The 17985-nt window shown below is 40.4% G+C and overlaps 1 long non-coding RNA gene across 3 annotated transcripts in view; it reads left to right on the top strand.

The window, feature by feature from the left end:
* The window catches only part of LOC118563703, a 99740-nt gene that overhangs the window by 59084 nt on the left and 22671 nt on the right, over positions 1-17985 (top strand). The gene's annotated exons all lie outside the window — the stretch shown is intronic.

Genomic DNA, 17985 nt, shown 5'->3' with positions numbered 1-17985 from the left:
TTTATGAAGCCCCTCTTCCTTCTTGTCTGCCCGTGCAGCTGTTAAAATCTGATGATCTTCTTTTTTTTTTTTTTGCGCTTCTTTTACTGTGCATGGGCGAATTTTGAATGCACAACGATCAGAAATCTCCCAATTTGCATAGGGCAGATAAAAAACTGTTCAAATAAAATCCATACGTGTTTTAAAGCAAACGGAACAAAGCTAATTCAAATTTCAGACAGGGATGGTGGGAGGTCATTTTGAAACTTAAATTATTAAAGGCCCCCACACCCACCCACCTATTTCTCATTGCACTATGGATCCAGAGAGTTTGAGCACCAATTACCATTTGCATTTTATCAGCCATATGGTCACCTGTCATGTTCACATGACCAGGTGATCAAAGGCTGGGATTTGGTTTAATTGTTCCCCATTCCGAGCGTTCAGCCAATAAGGACTCTCTCCATCCCTATTTCAGCAGGTGGTGTATGTAGTGTGTGTGTGTGTGTGTGTGTGTGTGTGTGTGTGTGTAATCGCTCAGTGCAACTTAGGACAGTTCTTTGTTTTTGTCTCTGTGCGTCTTACATGGATGAAAAGAAAAAGACATTAAACCTATATTTAACTCCATTTTTGTCATTAATCCCAGTATTTAGTCAACAAATGAATCTTGTAAATGGAATAATTCCATACCATCTGTAAATGCTGTGTAAAGGCTATGAGCTGGAGTAATTAAAAATTTATTTTTTACTTGAAGTCTGCTAAAGAAGTTTACATTTGTGCAGAATTAATATTTCAAAACACGTGTGTCAGGTGTTCAAAAGGCAAAGTTCAGTCTGTGGCTTACTGTCTTTCAAACTCAAGAGGATGCAATAAAGAACATGAAAAACTGATTTTCACATCGGGGCCCAACAGGAAGGAAGTTGATTGCACTTTTACGTATGGTCAATTTCTTAACACTAAAAATCACTCAGTGAAAAAAGACAATTCATTGTGAGCTTTGCCATGTCCGATGCTTTATGTTGAGGTTTGCAAAACCTGTTGAACCTAAAAGCTCAGCCAAGCAGTAGAGTGGGTGATGTTGACAGCTCTAGGTGAGAAAAAGCTGTATTTTTCGGAAAACTGAACGAAACTTAGATTGCCCAGTGTCTTGAGACCAATTTACACTTTCGCTCATTGTTTCAAGCTGAACGTAAGAGGAAGTATTTAGCCTTCATAGAGCACAGCAAGCTCCATTAGGTCATTTCTATGGGGGAAATAGTTGAATTTAAATTTTCAAAGATAACAGGTATTTATAGCAGAAGTCCGAGATGTTGTGTCGTGAAAAAGCTGAAAATCCTGGTGTTTGCATGATTAAAATAGCACAAGAATTACAGAAGTAGCACAAGGACAATAGTGTCAACTGCAAGAGGCATTTACAGCATTAACACCATTAAAGATTGTATTTTAACTATGCCACGCAGAACAGAAATTCCCCGTGTTTTTAACTCTGCCACTGTTCTGAACGTGTCCGCAGGAATGATGCGATGATGTTGGAAACATTTCCTGGTGGTTTGCACAGTTCCCAAAAACGCAAATCTGTTAATACCTAAAGACTCTAAATTATTATAATCAGGTTGGTTTTACTTGTCTTTGTTTAAGGATTAATCCCTGTGGTGTTGTAGAGATAAACGATGTCTGTTTTTGGTGCTGTGGCTGACGCAGAGCCGAGCAAGAAAAATGTTGTCCGAAAGTGCTGGGGGGTGAGTTTGGTCGAGGTGCTGGGGGGCTGAGGAGGGGTCGAGGTGCTCGTGGCTTGGAGGAAGAGGGTTTAGGTTGAAAAGGGCTGTGAGAGATTTTCATTGATTGGGTTTTAATTTGGTGGAGAGCATCCCTTCAACCCAAACACCAAGCTCCACCCTTCCCCCTTCAGTCCTTTCCACCAAATCCCCATGAAAGCCCCCCCACCCCCCATCCCACACCCCTGCTTGTCCCAGTGATATTGAGGGTGTTGAGAAGTCGGGGTGGTCCGCGTGGCCGGTCAGAGCCAGCTGATGGGAGTAAACCAAACTCAGCAGGCCTGTTGTTTGTGTTTACTCTGTGTGTGTGTTTGTGTGTTTGTGTGTTACTACATGTCACTCAGCAGAAAGGAGAAAAAAAAAAAACTCTGTTTCTTCACATGTTTAGGAAACTTTAATGGCCCTTTTCTGCGAAAACACCGTCAATCACGTCATACTTTCACAGGTGTTCAGAGCAGCACGTCTCTTTCTATCGAGCACGTTATCAGCTTTGAAATGCTGCATGCAATGCGTCATTATCGGAGGTGTAAAAAGTATTCACATGTATTACTCGAGTAGAAGTACTAAGGTTTAAATATACTTCTGTAGGAGTAGAAGTATCAACTCAAACCTTTCACTCAAGTAAAAGTATAAAAGTACCAGATATAAAACAATGTAAATTATTAAAGTATACGTAAATGCAACGCTCTTCTTCTACATTTTGTTCTTCTTAGGTTTTTGTTGGGCGATTGGTAAACAACTTGGTGCAGTACTGCCTTCAACCACAATTAAAATCACTCGAGTGGTGCTATTTATCTGAATATTTTTAGATTTTTATTGACAAGCCAGAACGAAAAACAATTTGAAATAAAATAAAAGAAATGTGATTATTTTCAAATTGTAAGAGTAGAAAGTACAGATAATTGCATGAAAATGTATGGCGTAGAGGTAAAAACTAGGGAAAAAGCAATTACTCCACTAAAGTATAAATAACCAAAGGAAATGGAGTATTTGTACTAAGTTGTTTGACACCTCTGATCATTATAGCGGTGCCTTACTAAAGCATTCGGACCTCTTGAATGTTTGCACAGTTTCAAAAATGTACAAAACTTCTAAGTAATTTTACTCTGTAGACTAGAGCAACCTTTTGCTATGATTGCATTGATGAATCTTTAGGGAAATGTCTCTATGTAGGTACTGAAAGTTTCCCCCATTCTGTCTTGCAAGCAGCTTAGACACAGCTAGATTGTACTGACATGGATTCTGAGTGGTTTTTAGGTCTAGACTTTGACTAGACTATTCAAATACATGTTTGCTCAACAATGGCCTTCTTCTTGCCACTAAAGGCAAAATTATTAAATTTACATCTGATGTTTGTTAGGACAAAGGGGGCTGCAACACTTTTTAGCTTTTATTTCAGTTATGCAGTACGTTGTTCTGGTCTAGCACATGCAGTCCCAATCAAATTAATAGAAAGTTTGTGTTTGGAATGTGACAAAATGTAGAAAAGGTCGCGGGATGTGAATATTTTCCTAGACACCACTTTTTATTTATCTTTTATTGGGCTACGGTGAAAGCCCTCTGCAAAAGAGCACTAAACATTTGAAAGCCTTTTACAGAAATAGTCTACCCTCCTGTGTTTTCTTTACCAATCTAATCTCAGCCCTAATCTTTCACAAGTTTTCTTTTTCTTTTCTTAATTTGCAACCTCAAAGGGGACAGAGGTAGAAGTCGAGTCTTAATTAGGTTAGTTATCTCTGCTGCAAGAGATAAAGAGAAAAAGATAAAGTTCTCTCACCAGGACTGTTTCAAATTAACCTAATTGGATTTTTAGCAGAAACTCAGCATATAGTCAGGGTTAAACAAAGAGTAGGACATGAAGGAGGAGCGCGAGCCACGTGAACAGTGCTGCATGAACTGAGAATAAAAGGACCGTCTTAAGGGTCACGTTCAAGGCTCTCCTCTCTGGTCTGTCTCAACAAACAGAAGAGAAAGCTGCAGCCCTGCTTCGAGGGGAGCTGACCTGGCCAGCAGCACAGAGAGCCTGAGCGGGGGCCCCGGCATCAGACTGAAAGAAGCGTAGGACAGAGAAGAAAAGATGGCTGAGGACATATGGAATGTGCTTGAAGTGTTTTTTTTAAGCCTTTCAATCAGAGTTTCAAAAGCTGAACCAAATAGGACTCTTCCTCTTGCTTAGTTTTGATTAGAATAATATGAAATTGTAGCATTTTGCCTGAGCAACTTGTACCTCATATAAACTTATGGGGATTTCTTGTTTTAAATGCGTCGAATTAAGGTTTTTACATCAGGCCTTTTGCACTAATTTGCAGATTAGTGCCTGATGTAGAAAAAAAAATACAGCTTGAAGTTACCTTTCTGCTCCAAGAAAGTTTCATGTGATGGGAAAATAGGGATAAAAAAACATGAAAAAAAAATCACATTTTATATAAAGTCACAGGAGGAATAGGCTGTTTTTGTCTCCTCTGATACCCGAATGCTATCAAATTAACACTTCCTGAAGAAGCAGGGGTTGTATTAAGAATCCCAAGTTCCCCACTAAGTCAAGGTGAGAAAATTTTGCAGGGGGCAGTTTGATAATAACCAGGAATAGAGGGTAAAACTATTCCCTCAGTCAAGTCTCTTAGGGTGAATTAATTAGGGAAGAAGACCTGCGAGACTTGCTCTCCCATATATAATTTACACCACACCTTCTGCAAGATGAACTGTAATTTGAGGTAAAAAGAAAACTCATATGAGTCATAATGATTTCAATTATAAAGGAAGTGTTGGGTGGAATTAGTCAAGTAAATGAAACATAAAATCATATTTCTTTATCATATCCTGTGAAGATTCTGAAGTAAAATAGTTGATATTCTTGCACTGGCTGTGTCAAAAAATTAGGATCTATTGTGTGCCGCTGTGATGTATAGATGAGTTAATTAAGCACATTGATCGGTGCCCAATTGATGCAGAGTGTGGATTTCTAATTAATGCATGCTTGAGTGTATTGAAACTCTTGTGGGCTTTCTGAGTGGAGCCAAGTGGAACTGAGCATGTCGGTACAGAACACAGCCCAACATAAATCTGGGCTGTCTAAGGTACGCATTTCTTCCAAAACACAAATTCACTCCTTCAGACTGGCTCGCCGACTCAAAAAACAATCCCCCATCCATTTTAGGCCTGCCCTTCATTTTGATTTGGCGGGGTGGGGGTGTCAGAGTGTCGCTTTAAGGCGAGCTAATTTAAACCTCAGAGTAGCTCATTTAAATACTCATTCTTAAAAGCTTGTTTCATGCCCCACCTCTCCATTGTGATCAAAGTCTAGCTATCTGAGCTCCTGTTTTACTAATTGCTTTTTCTAAAATTGAAATTTTATGTAAACTTTGTGCGGCCAAAGGACAGATTTATTTTACAATGTATTTTACGATCTATTCAAGAGCGATGCGCTTCAACGTGCACTTTAACCAAGGCCTCGAGTCGGTGCAGATGTTGTTTCATCCAGATGTGGAAAAGTATCTTGTGTCCACCTGTGTATTTGGGTAACACTGTCAGTCCATTCGTTTTTTGTTTTTGACGTCCGTATGCCATCCACCTGTCATAATAGTCCGTTTGTCCAGCTGCTTTTGAACTGCTTGTTTTCCCTCTCAGAGGCCCACTTGGTCCACAAGGGACAGCCTGCAGCTAACTGGCCCCTCTGTCACGCACATCCGCGGAACTCCGCAGAGAAGCAGGCGAAGGAACACGCGTCCTCATACTTGACATGCCAAAGTTCAAAAACTGATTTCTAGGTAAAAGTTAAAGATCCGGCAGAAATAGTGATGAGCAAAGCCATTTTATCACATTGATTGCAAGTTACAAGCAAAGGAAATCCCACTTTGTCCCAGAATTGTTTGTTGTTGGCACTAATGGGCTCTAATTTCTGGTAATGAAAACTAAGTTTATAATCAGTTTTAACCATAATCTCTGCCATCTTAATTACTTTTCCTCAAATATTGAGCCTTCATTTACACACAAAAATAAACAGAGGTTATCATTGTTTTCATGCAAAAAAAAAAAGGTTCTTGGTTTGAATTGGGGCCAGGGCCTTCCTGCGTGAAGTTTACATCTTCTCCCGATTCTCTCCTCCCAATGACTGCTGGGAATAGGCACCAGCTCCCCTGTGTCCAAGCATGGATAAATCACGTATAGTAAATTAATGGATGAATTATCTTGAATTGCATCAAGAAAATGTATCAACTGGTGTGGAACTTAATGATACCCAGTGGCAGTGACTTTTTCAAATACCATTTTATTTTCATCTCATGATTTAACTTAAAATACTATCTAATAATATGTGCATCTGCTCCAACATTGGGTTGACTGGGTTTTAGAAATCTAGTATAATGAGCTAATAACTCTGCACTTAAAACACATGTAGCTTTGCCCTTTCCTTCTAACGGACAATCTGACGGCACATACAACTAGACAAACTATTCAATAAATGTGCGTATATGGCTTCCACTGAAGATTTTCCTACAGAGAACTGGTTATTGAGATGCTTGGCTAACATTAGCTTTCCTCCCCCATTTTGAAATTGTTTTGGAATTGCTGATAACATGTTTTTTTCTTTTTCTTTTGAGGTTCTAAGTAACAGTATGTGGACAAAACATGAAGCTTTTCCCCTCGTTAGTGTTACAACGTTTTCTAAAACTGAAGTTAAAGTCTCCAATTATCTCACTGATCTCCAATCAGTTAAAAACACAAACCGAAGTAGTCATTTGTTTACTAAGATTAGGTGCACTAGGAAAAATGAAAACGTCTTCGGAAGAAAAAACTGCAAATACTGAAATCAAATGAACAAATACCTATAAAATAACTAATAAATTATTAAATACTTCGTGTCAGTATAACACTGAATGCTCTCTTGTGCAGAGTCCCTTGTCACACACGTTAACGTTGGGTGGAAAAGTGCTTAATTCTAGCTCGCTTGCATTGCTCACCCTGCTAGCTGCAAGTCTCTCTTTCCTTCTGAATGGTGGCAAACCCACTTACTTTGAGATAATTACTGCCACCCAAAGGGCTGGAGATGGAAAGGTTATGTCTTAATCTTGTTAAACATTACGTGACCAAATATTGTATGCCTCTGCAATTTGGAAATTGTGTGATTTTTTTTAAAATTGTGATTATATTGCAAATGCAATTAATTGTGCAGCCCTAATAGACAGCTTGGCATACAACCACTTTATGTGAGGCCAGTTTATTAAAATACCTGCCTATTTTCTTTGACACCGTTTGTATTTACCCATACGTGTCCTCAGCTTCTACTTGTTGCTTCCAGTCACTATGCTGGAAACTATTTAATTAAGCAAGTTAACTTTTAACCAGATGGTTTAACTGGCTAGGAACTGGCTACCATTCATTTGACATGTTAACCAAAAAGGTTTACTTACCATTGGCAAAACCCCTGAACTAATAAAAACAAAGCGTTCTGCGTAATGAGACAACTTCCTTCAAACCTTCACAATATAAGCAAGGTATATTGTAGGTCTATAATTTGCCTCATATTGCACCTTTCCATTTAATTTTTTCAAACATTCCCAGGGAAATAGTTCCTGCAACTTAGCATAAGGCAAGACGCCAAGTTCTCTCATCTCTTGGCCCATATTCCTTGAGGATAAAACTCAGCACTTCCTTTGGTTCAGATGTGCATAGTGGTCAGATGTGCATAATTGTGTAGTCAATGGCATTTTGGCATTTTTACCCATCCTTATCATTCCCTATTTCTATGAAGGATGATTAAGGGACAGTAGAGCACTGCACACCGGGCAACAGATGCATGCAGACTGCTGCTCTGTTCCACTTCGTTTGGCACCCTTGCAGCTCCCAACACATGCCTCACTTACTGACGCTCACTACTTCCCTGTGGTCTATCACATTGTCTTTCTACGGAGAACAGTCACATGATCAGATCAAACAAAAAGGCCCGGGGAGGAGTGTTTATTATGTATGCTAGATTTTAGCCTCTAGGTTTTTGGCATCCAGCTTTGGGAAACTGAAATACCAGCGAGAGGCACATCACCAGTTAGTGGCATATCAGTGAGATGGTAGAGCTCTGGGACTTCCTCACACAGCCAAGGCCTGGCTTATTGTGCCATGTGGGTACCCCCAGCTGAAGCGCCACCTCTCAGTCTGGCTCTGCTTTAGACACGCCTCCCATGGAGTTCAACTATGCCATCAGCAAAACACAGCGTCGATGTTAAAACACACCTGTCCTTTCCACTGAGTGGGGATTACGTCCTCTATATGGCACCGATGGGTAATGTGTCTGCCAGCATTAAATGATGGTCAGGTTATTGTGTTTTTTTTGCCATGAATGTTTATTTTATAGTTTTGTTGTTTTTACATTGTTTTCAAGTTTAAGCAAGTTTCACAGTCAAAAGTTATATACATATTTTAGAAAGAACGGGATTAATTTCCACTCGCCATGCTGCAAACCTCTGAAGGCCTTGTTTGAGCAGGTCTTTGGTTCCCCGCTGGGCGTATTGATAAATAGCACTGAACCCTGTGGTCAGTGTTTAATTGTATTACTTGGATTCCTCTAGGTACCCTCCTCTATCCTTGTTGGGAGAACAAGTGTCTGTTGATTAAAAAAAGTTAATGTTTAAAAAAGCATATAGTTCTTAACACCTTAACACAAAGTAGTGCCTATTTGCAACATAGTTTTTTAAAAAAATAATAATCAGAAATACATTTCTAAAAGATTTGAAGTGCATTTGTAATCAGCCACATTTAGTATGCTACCCTTAAAATACCCAGGTCAGGCAGGTAATCCTGGCAGTAGTTTTCTCGGTGGGTTATGGGAGGTGCGCTCACAATTGTGGAGCAGGGGGCGTAGTGTAAGCGCGAGGAGCGTTGCGTGACACAACTCGAAGGAGGAGCGCAAGTCGGGTGCTGTTGTGTGCGTCAAGCTAATAACAGCTAATGCGTTAGCTTATGGAGGTTTTCTCCCAGACGAGAACTTTGCTGAATATCTTATGTTGCTCCCAAACATTGAGCATGTTAAGTAAACAAATGACATTTAGCCTGGTGGGGTGGGTTGGGGGTGGTGAGCACATTCTGGTGTGGAAGCGGAGCTACGAGCGTCTACGAGCCGATTTCCCCCAACCTTGCGCATTGTGCATGTGCAAACAAGGGAGTTCTTCTTCTTCTTCTTCTCAGGCGACAACATAGGAGTGGAGAGAAGCATGGTGGCGGTACATGTAACATGGCCTTAAACTACAGTGAGCATTGACACTTCCGTCTTTTTCTACTTCTACTGTTCACGTTTGGCTTCCAAATAGACGAGTCTGACAAGTGGCATCTCTTTACGGGGCTGAATTCGACATGTGGTTTTTAGACAGTGTGAGCAGTCAGATTGCATCAGAGCGTCAGAACAAATATTGTGAGCTGTGAACTTTTAAACCCTGCGGTTTCGTCGTACAGTTTGAGCTGTACCTGAGTACAACGATTGAAAATATCGTACAGTGGATGCCTGCCTTTAAGGAGTCAACCATTTATTTAATAGAGTCCACTTATTTGTAACTTAATCAAAGTTTTAGTGCAGATGTTCCGTGAAGGTCTCAGAGGTTGTTGGAAACCATTAGTCAACAACAAAGATCAAAAAGAGCGTAGGCAATATGAGGTGGTTAAGAGCCATAGAGTACAGCACAACTGCAAACCTACCAAGACGTTGTCGTTCACATGAACTCACAAAGAGAGCATTATTCAGAGAAAAAGCCAGGAGGATAGCTCTCGAGAAGCTGCAGAGATCCAAAGCTCTGGTGAAAGACTCGTTTTACAGCAGTTACTGGTGAAGCAAACAGCAAACCAAGCCTTTATTGAAGAGTGGCGAGAAGAAAGCCATTGCTGAAAGAAAGTCACAAGAAGTCCTGTTTGCAGTTCGCCATAAGTCATGTTGGGGACACGGCATACACACTGAAAATGGTGCTCTGATCCGATGAGACCAAAGTTGAACCTTTTGGCCTTTATGCAACGCACTGTGTGGTGGAAAACTAATGGTTTCCTTACAGAGAAACATGGTTGGGGCAGCAGGATACAGTGAGGATGCATCTCTTTAGCAGAAACGAACTGAATGCAAGCTATTTTGCAAAGAAGAATTGGAAACTAGCTCAGTCTATAGATTTGCAAAACTGGTAGAGACATAACCCGACAGACTTATAGCTGTGACTCAAGTGGGGTTTTAGATATTTATTTGTACTAATATTTGCATACTGCGTTAATTTAAATGAAAAAGGTCATGTCTACTGCTTTGCCTCAGTCTTAAAGCTATCTCATTCATATTTTCTCATAAATGCAGAGAACCAAAAAAGGATGGACACGTACGCTTTTTTTCATCTGTGACTTCACCTATACTGCTGACAATCTGGGGAAAATCTGTGACTTCATTGTCCAAGGCTGACTTGATCCTGTTTTTGTTTTTATCCCATGCAGTTTGTGGCTTTTCGTGCCCACCATAGCAAGCATTCACACGGCTCACACATGCACAGTCCCAGAGAGGAGACTTCCAGCAGAGTGGATTAAAACAGTCCACACACTCCGACAGACCTCAGTGAGCCCTAACATCTGTTCGGAGCTCTGATTGGGGACCTTGTTAGTCCTGTAAGAGGTGACTCACATAAAGTGCTCAAACACCAGAAACAACTTATTTTCTGTCATTTGGAAAATGCAATGTTGGGATTAGCCTGAATTGAATATTTGGAGCTGTATAGTTGCAAAACATAATTCATTTAAACCCATTTGAAACAGCCTAAAACGATTATCCCACTGAAAGATGTTGCTGGTGTCCCATTAATGAGCAGGGGTTGATGGAGCATGACAGGAAAAAGAAGAAAACACTAAAAAGGAAGATTTGAACAACATGTCATGGTTGAGCAGTGTTGTAAAACCCTCTTTCCCTTTCACCTCTGACTCTTCCTCTCAAACCAAGACATTTTTGTCATGGTATTTCACAATGTTGCTTTATCTACTCATTATGCCCTCCCACGCCCTTGCTGGACACTCTAGCTATTGACACACACCCTCAAAAGTGAAACCATCTACACAGAAACACAAACAGGGGTCAGAGCCAGCAGCATTCATTCAAGTCTAGCCAGCTGCACCGCCTTTCACCTGGTGTTTAATAAAGAACGGTCGCTGGATGTGGAACCTTAAGCTGGGACCTATTAGGTGTGGTGGACACTCACAAAAAAAATTCACCTTCAAGAAACCTGTCTTTGGTGTTTGTTGCATTTGCCCACACCGCATATGCTCAAATTGTCTGAGTCTGTGTAGAGCTTCTCATTATAGTGGCCATTGTGGATGTTCTTCTTTCCGGAGTCACTGGCTTGGAAACTTACTCACTGAGATTTGGAACAGAGTGGCCATCGTATTCATTGTAAAGTTCCCACCGACTCCGACGGCATTGTGTGCTCCTATGTGAACACATACACTCTGAAAAGCTACGGATGAGATGAACCATGTCTCACTTACCGAGCCCCCACTGATTCAAGGAAATCAGGGCTAATTACGTCATCATTACCTCGATATTTGTTTTTGTACTGGGAACTGGCTGCTACGAGATGTTCATGGTAGGGTGATTTGGACGAAAAAAAAAATACCATGGTTTCACTCCATCACTACATTTACAGAAAGAGAGTAATTAAAGTCTAAAGAGCTGACATTAGCCGGTTAATTAGCGAGGTTATTTGCTCGGGTAGCATGCATGCGCTCGTCTGTATGACACGCTACTCAGTGCTTCCCAGCTGTATAAAACAGTGCCACCTTAACAAGAGTGATGTGTAGCATTGCTTTAGTTTCCACAGCATGACTGTCCATGTTTTTTTTTTTTTTAGAATTAGAAATATTTAGCAAAAAAATTTCCCATCTGACTTCCATTAAATTTCTTTTCCAGCTGAAGTTGTACCTTTTCATTGAGTTCCTATTAAGGATTGTAGAGGGGACACCGCATCTAATGCTGATTGGACACAAATTTATAATAGCTACATATTTTTGTGAGTTACACTCTACTTAAATTATCAGATCAAGCAAAGCACATCCCCAAAATGGGTGGAGATCTGTGTCTTGCCTGCATCATCTTAGAACAAATGAAAACAAAACTTCTATTGCAACTGAGGTCCGAACAGGGTGATCAGTCCTGGTTACTCGGTCCAGATTTATCGATGGACAGATCTTCTTTCCCACTGAAACTGCCATTTCCACCCAGATCTAGTGAACTAAGGATGTACAACCAATGAAAAAAAGACTGGTGCATTGTAAAAGCTGCTTTATTTTATGAAGTGGAACCAAAGTTAAGAAGTTACAAAGAGTTGTTTCACTACATTTCATCTTTTTAACGAAAATTGTCAGCTATGCGCTGACTCATACATTCAATGTACAACATTCATATGTACAGAGCAATAAAACACCATAATGAAAAGCCAGCATGTTATTTGATAAATAGCCTTTATTTTGACTGAACTGAAGGTTCATTTTGATTTAAATAATCTAGCTGGTTAGGTGAAGTGGGGAGTACAGCAAAGAGTCTCTGAAGATGAAAAGTCAAACTTCAAAGGTTGATTCAGAGCACATCTTCAAAATAGATAAATTGGTCTTTTTTAAAGCAAGGGGAAATTGTTTGAGTTTTTCTTTCAGCAAGCAACATCGAGAGTGCGGAGCAACAACTTACGTATTATGAGTTGTTCTCCATGCTCTGCGATAGGCTGCCGACCTGTCCAGGGTGTACCCCGCCTCTCGCCCATTGACAGCTGAAGATAAGCACCAGCACCCCTCGTTAACCCTAACCCCACAAGAGATAGACGTGTTAGATAATGGATGGATGGATGGAATAGTTCTCCACTTACTTTAAGCCCCATACCCCCAGTCACAGGTGCCTGATTTTGTCAGAAAATTGGGGAGAAAAGTTGGGGTAACTGTCATGATCCTGGTGTGTATATGCAGGTATGAGCGTTAAGGGTGGGAGATCCTTCCTATAGATCTCTGCTGGAAGACATGGCCACCATCTGCAGGTCTCATACCTGTCTGATATCCAATCATAAAACTGCTAGTGATTTAAGGTGCAGCTCGAGAACCAAATCTAACATTATTCCCAGTCCTCCGGCAAAATCCCGACTTACCTTCAAAAACCTCCATTGACAACAAGACAACCCCACAGAAGCTGTTAAAACCCGAGCCTCCCAGATGCAACAGTTATTTCCCTTCTGTGTCTGACTCTGCACGTGGGTTAGGAAGCTTTGTTAAATTATGATAAAAAATTGTTCAACCGATCCTCCGTCACCACTTCACCAACACCCCAGGCAACAACAACAAAAACAAAAAGTAAACAAGGTTTGATATTCAAAATTTTGGTTTCCATGTCTTCACTCCAGATGACAACATGGAATACACACACACACACACACACACACACACACACACACACACACATATATATATATATATATATATATATATATATATATATATTTTAGGATTGTTTGAATGCCGTGTCGTGGTGCAGAAGATCCCAAGATTAATAGCTGACTTATATATATTTGTAAGTTTTCTTCCCCCAGCTGATTCTGTATGTGTCAGGTATTTGCTGATTCAGTTAGGCTTTTCAAAATGTTCACAGTTAGACCAAGTGGGAAAACAGCCTCTGGTATAATATCTCTATGAATAAGAGTTTTTTTAAGTTGACATAGGCTGCATGATGCCCATGATGCACACTGGTTGGTCCATGCAGCTCCTGCCTGAATACTGCAAGTTTGTGTGAATTTTCTGCCATATTTGACCTGATTCACGGTCAGTGGGAAGGATGTAGCATGGTTATAGGACTTATAAATTCAGACCATGATTTATTGACCTTGTTTTTTTGCCATAGCTGTCTGACTGAAACAGGTCAAAGGTAAAATAGCCTGGGATTAAATTTTGCAATTATTCACACTAAGAATATGTTTAATTTTTTTTCTAATTAAAGAAGCATGAAATTAACTGACTCAGATTTAAAATCTCTGTCAGACAGCAGTCGCTCCATTGTGTGGATGCCCATAACTCCAACCACCACCCCAGTTGTTTCAGATCAGGAGCTGAAGAGGTGCCATTTCTTTATGTGCTCACCTTTCAGTTTTGCACCTTCTAAGTTACCTACAAGCACTGATCTCTCTGTGTGGCTGCTACGTGCGCGCAGGCGAGATAGCGAACCGTGGGGTCAGCGAAGAGTTCAGTGTGTTAGAGGTCTCCGAAACCTCGGCTCTTTGATTCCCCTCCCTTGCGGCTTGGAGAATTTCCTCTGCAGTTTCCCAGTGCTGGGCCCATGCTGGGCAAGGCGAACTGTGCCAAGAAAATTTATGTTGATGTCAGCAATGAAAACACTACCATCCCTCCACCGCATCGAACAATATTTTTCAAACAGCGGTTTGTCCGTTCATTCTCCCTTTTTTCGCCTCCTGCTCTTCTTTCTGCCTGAATATTTCCATTCTTTCAGATGTACGTCTCTGCAAACTTAAATCCGTGTTGGCGAGGGGTTTCACACTTCACATGGGTTGTTGTCTCTGCAGGGACTTTGGTAACACAGCTTTCTATTGGTCTCCTCGGGGGCTGCGCCAGTTTGGGGGTGTCTTTAAAGGTGTTAGCCACACATATTGGTTTCCCTAAGGCCTTGTCTAAGGAAATGTGAGACAAAATCACAAAAGAATGAGAGATAAAGCCTTTGTTTTCATTATGCCGGCTTTTATCTTTATTCCACATTTATGGTATATCTCACTATTGTAACAAGTTCAATATTTAAATGCATAAATATTAAGTTTTTGAGAACTACACTGTCTGTTTGACAAACTCCATGAATGAATCGAGGTTGTTTATTCGGTCTTGCTATTTATATGTTCGGTTTGATCTCTTTATATATGTTTTTTTATTTCCTCCAAGATTTTCTTGGGTGAATCAGCAAGCCAAGAGCTGAGATCTGAGGAGGACACTTTCATAATTTAAGACCTTACAGTATCTATCATCTTGCAAGGGTAACATCAGATTTTTATAGTAACCACTTGCTAAACGATATCTGCCTTCATATGGAATTATAAATGAATGCCGACAGCCCCGAGTACATTTTGAACTAAAATTTATGTCATAACTAATGTGAAATTCATGTTCTGTGACTCTTCCTTTTTTAAGCTCATGGGCAAACAGTATTTGAAGCAAATATTGTAAAGACAGATTTATTTTTAGATTGTTTCAGTACTTTTTAAATTCAGAGGTATATACATCCAATAAGATTACCGGACCTTTGAATGGAAGCAAAACTATGATTGTGTGTTAAGGAAACAACTGCACCCTGCTGCTTTATGACCTGAAAAGAAAATCCAAAGAAATCAGCCTAGAAATCAGGAGAGGAATTGTGGTCCTCCCCTCCTCTGGTGCATCCTTAGGCGTTCTAGATGGCTAATTTTTGCCACATTTATGAGCTCAAACAATTATCTGCACCAAAGCAATGTCCAGGCAATAATAATGTAAAGGAAAGAAACTGATACTATGTCCCAGAGATGGACAGGTTTTGGTGTGTTTCAAACTGAAATCAAAAACCTTGTGCAAGATGCTGGCTAAAGCTGGAGAAAGAGTGTAATTTTCCCTCCTGAAACTAATCCTGAGTCGACGGGCTGAAAACTTACTCAGAGGAGGAATCCATTACTCCAAAGGCTATGACTAAATGCTGGTCATAGCTTACAGGAACAAAGGACCTGACCAGTTGTGAAACTGAAACTATGTTTGTAACAAAGAAAACAAATATAATATAGGACTTGTGGCTAAATGATTTGGACTGGATAGTTTGAAGCATCATATGTCACTAATTAGCATGATTAGCATGGACTAGCAACCAGTCCAGGGTTTAACCAGTCATGTGTTGGATTCTGTTTATTCTGTGGTGCAGTTAAGCTTCTTGCATACAGATATGTAGTTCTTAGTTTCTCATTTGTAGTTTCCTGTTTTATTTAACATAGTGTGGCCCTTTCATTGTTCTCTTTACTTCCTGTTTCTTTTTCTTATTTCTGAGTCCACCAGTCTTCTATGGGGTTTGAGTCTTTCTCGTGTTTAGTAATGTTCTCCTTATGTACCACTTTTTTAGTTTCAGACTTCTGCGTGTGTTTATGTTCTGTTTTACCATTTGTTCCACTTGATTCCCCCTGTCTATGTCATCTGGTCTTCTCTCGCAGCTTTCCTCACTCTGGTTAATTAGTCTCTCCCTATCTCTTATTCCACTTATCACCTTTCCGAAAAGTTGATTCGTTCAATCCCCCCTGGTTCTTGTCATAACTGTACAGCCCCATTTCCAATTCTCTACTGTTTGATGTGTTTTGCTTAATTTTATTTTAATTTTTTTTCTGACACTGAACTCGGGGTTTCATTCATCAGTTTTATTCATTTATAAAACATATTTATTTGCCTCTTGTCTGCCTGCAATAAAGTTCTCCACAATTCCCTTTGTGACCTACTTTTCGGCCAGTGGCTGCTGGAGGTACCGATACCCCACAAACCTTAAAAAGGTTAGTGGATGGACGAACAGATGGATGGATGGATGGATGGATGGATGGATGGATGGATGAAGATTAGTGGTTTGTATTCCCTAGAGAATGAAGATCCTTAACATAATAGATTCTCAAAAAGACACATTTACAGATCCATCATGTTCCGTTACAGACAGAGGTTGAAAGCTCCAAAGGATAAAGCGGAGCATCTTTGCTGTAACACATTATGTTTTCCTTGTGATCTGCTGCTAAGTGTCATTCTGCAGGGTTTTTTTTTTTCCAATTGGATGAAACATCACCAGGGTGGGTAAGTGGGATCCTTTACATAACTTAAAAAGCTGAGTATGAAATGATCAAGACTGCAAAACTTTGATATGGAAAAGATTCGAAATGACAGGCTCCCACTGAAGTCTTGTTCTCTTTTATAGCGGCTTGAGAGAACAGCCCGCATGCCTCTGTTTAAAACAGTTTCTTTTTTAATTTACACTCCTCAGATGTAATTCTTACATCTTCATATGCTTCTTCTGACTTTATTTTGCTAAGCTCACTTTGTAGTTTTCCTTCATTAGCAATAACTTCCAAATTAAAGAGTGCTGCTGCTAGTGCGTCCCATTGCTCTTAGGCGTGTACACGGATAGGAAAAAGGTTGGATTCTGGAGTTTCCAAACGGCTTGCTCACGATTAGTATTTTCTGGTTGGTCAACTGTTGAATTCTAGGTGCGTTTCTCATCACACCTGGCATTAGCAAGAAAAAAGCTCACTGCTTTTTAAGTAATGTGCTTTTTTTTGTTAAGACCGGGATGTGCATTTTGTGTACCGTAAGACCTGGCGGGTGTTCCTGCCCACGCAGAGACAAATTTGTTGACATGACATACTCTTGAATGCTTGATAAACACCTTGGTTCTCCGGTGAATTGTGTGTCACTCTTACGAGAGGAATGATACATCTTTTATCTTTGCTGAACTGTCAGCTGTAGCAAGACGCAGGGAGTTAAAACGCCGGCGCTACTTTTCCAAGCCGAGAAGTCATGCATATGTATAACCACACTTAATGTACTTACCTGACTGACTTGAGCATGCGATTGTGCTCGAAGATGAGTTTTTTTGAGATTGATCTCTTTAATATTGTCTTGCATATTATGGGAACAGGAGAAAGATAAGGCAGAGGCAGGAAATCGGTATAGAATAAAATGAAAAGGGTTGATATGTTTCCGCGACACCTTGTTCCTGCTTTGTTCCGCCTCTTCTGGTACTCGCACGCATATAAACCCGACTCCTGGTAGTCACTTTCACTTTCGCTTATTTGGGCTTGAGCTGATGCCTTCAGGCAATGCCGGTCCCCTGATTCCCAACCCCATCCCGCTGGCCCTCAAATCAGTCCCTCCCTCGATGTGCTGGGAGGCAGGTGAAAGGACTTTTTAGCTATTATATGAGGCAGAATAACTAGATTGCTGCCCTAAGGCCTTTGTTGTCTCAGTATTGTTATTATCACTAGTGGAATGTAGAATTACGTGGTATGCATATTTCACACAAACACACACACACACACACACACACACACACACACACAAACATTGACACAAATTGGCTCCAACCTTGCTTATCAGTGACTGAATTTAAGTCCGTCTCTGATGTATTTTGCATTACTTCATGCTTTGAATTCGAAGCTCCGTCTTTGCGTGGTTCCTATACATAATTCATGTTATCTGCAAACCTAAA

The sequence above is a fragment of the Fundulus heteroclitus genome, chromosome 7 (assembly GCF_011125445.2).
Source record: "Fundulus heteroclitus isolate FHET01 chromosome 7, MU-UCD_Fhet_4.1, whole genome shotgun sequence".
Classification (NCBI taxonomy): Eukaryota; Metazoa; Chordata; class Actinopteri; order Cyprinodontiformes; family Fundulidae; genus Fundulus; species Fundulus heteroclitus.
This window is presented reverse-complemented; position numbering and strand designations above follow the sequence as displayed.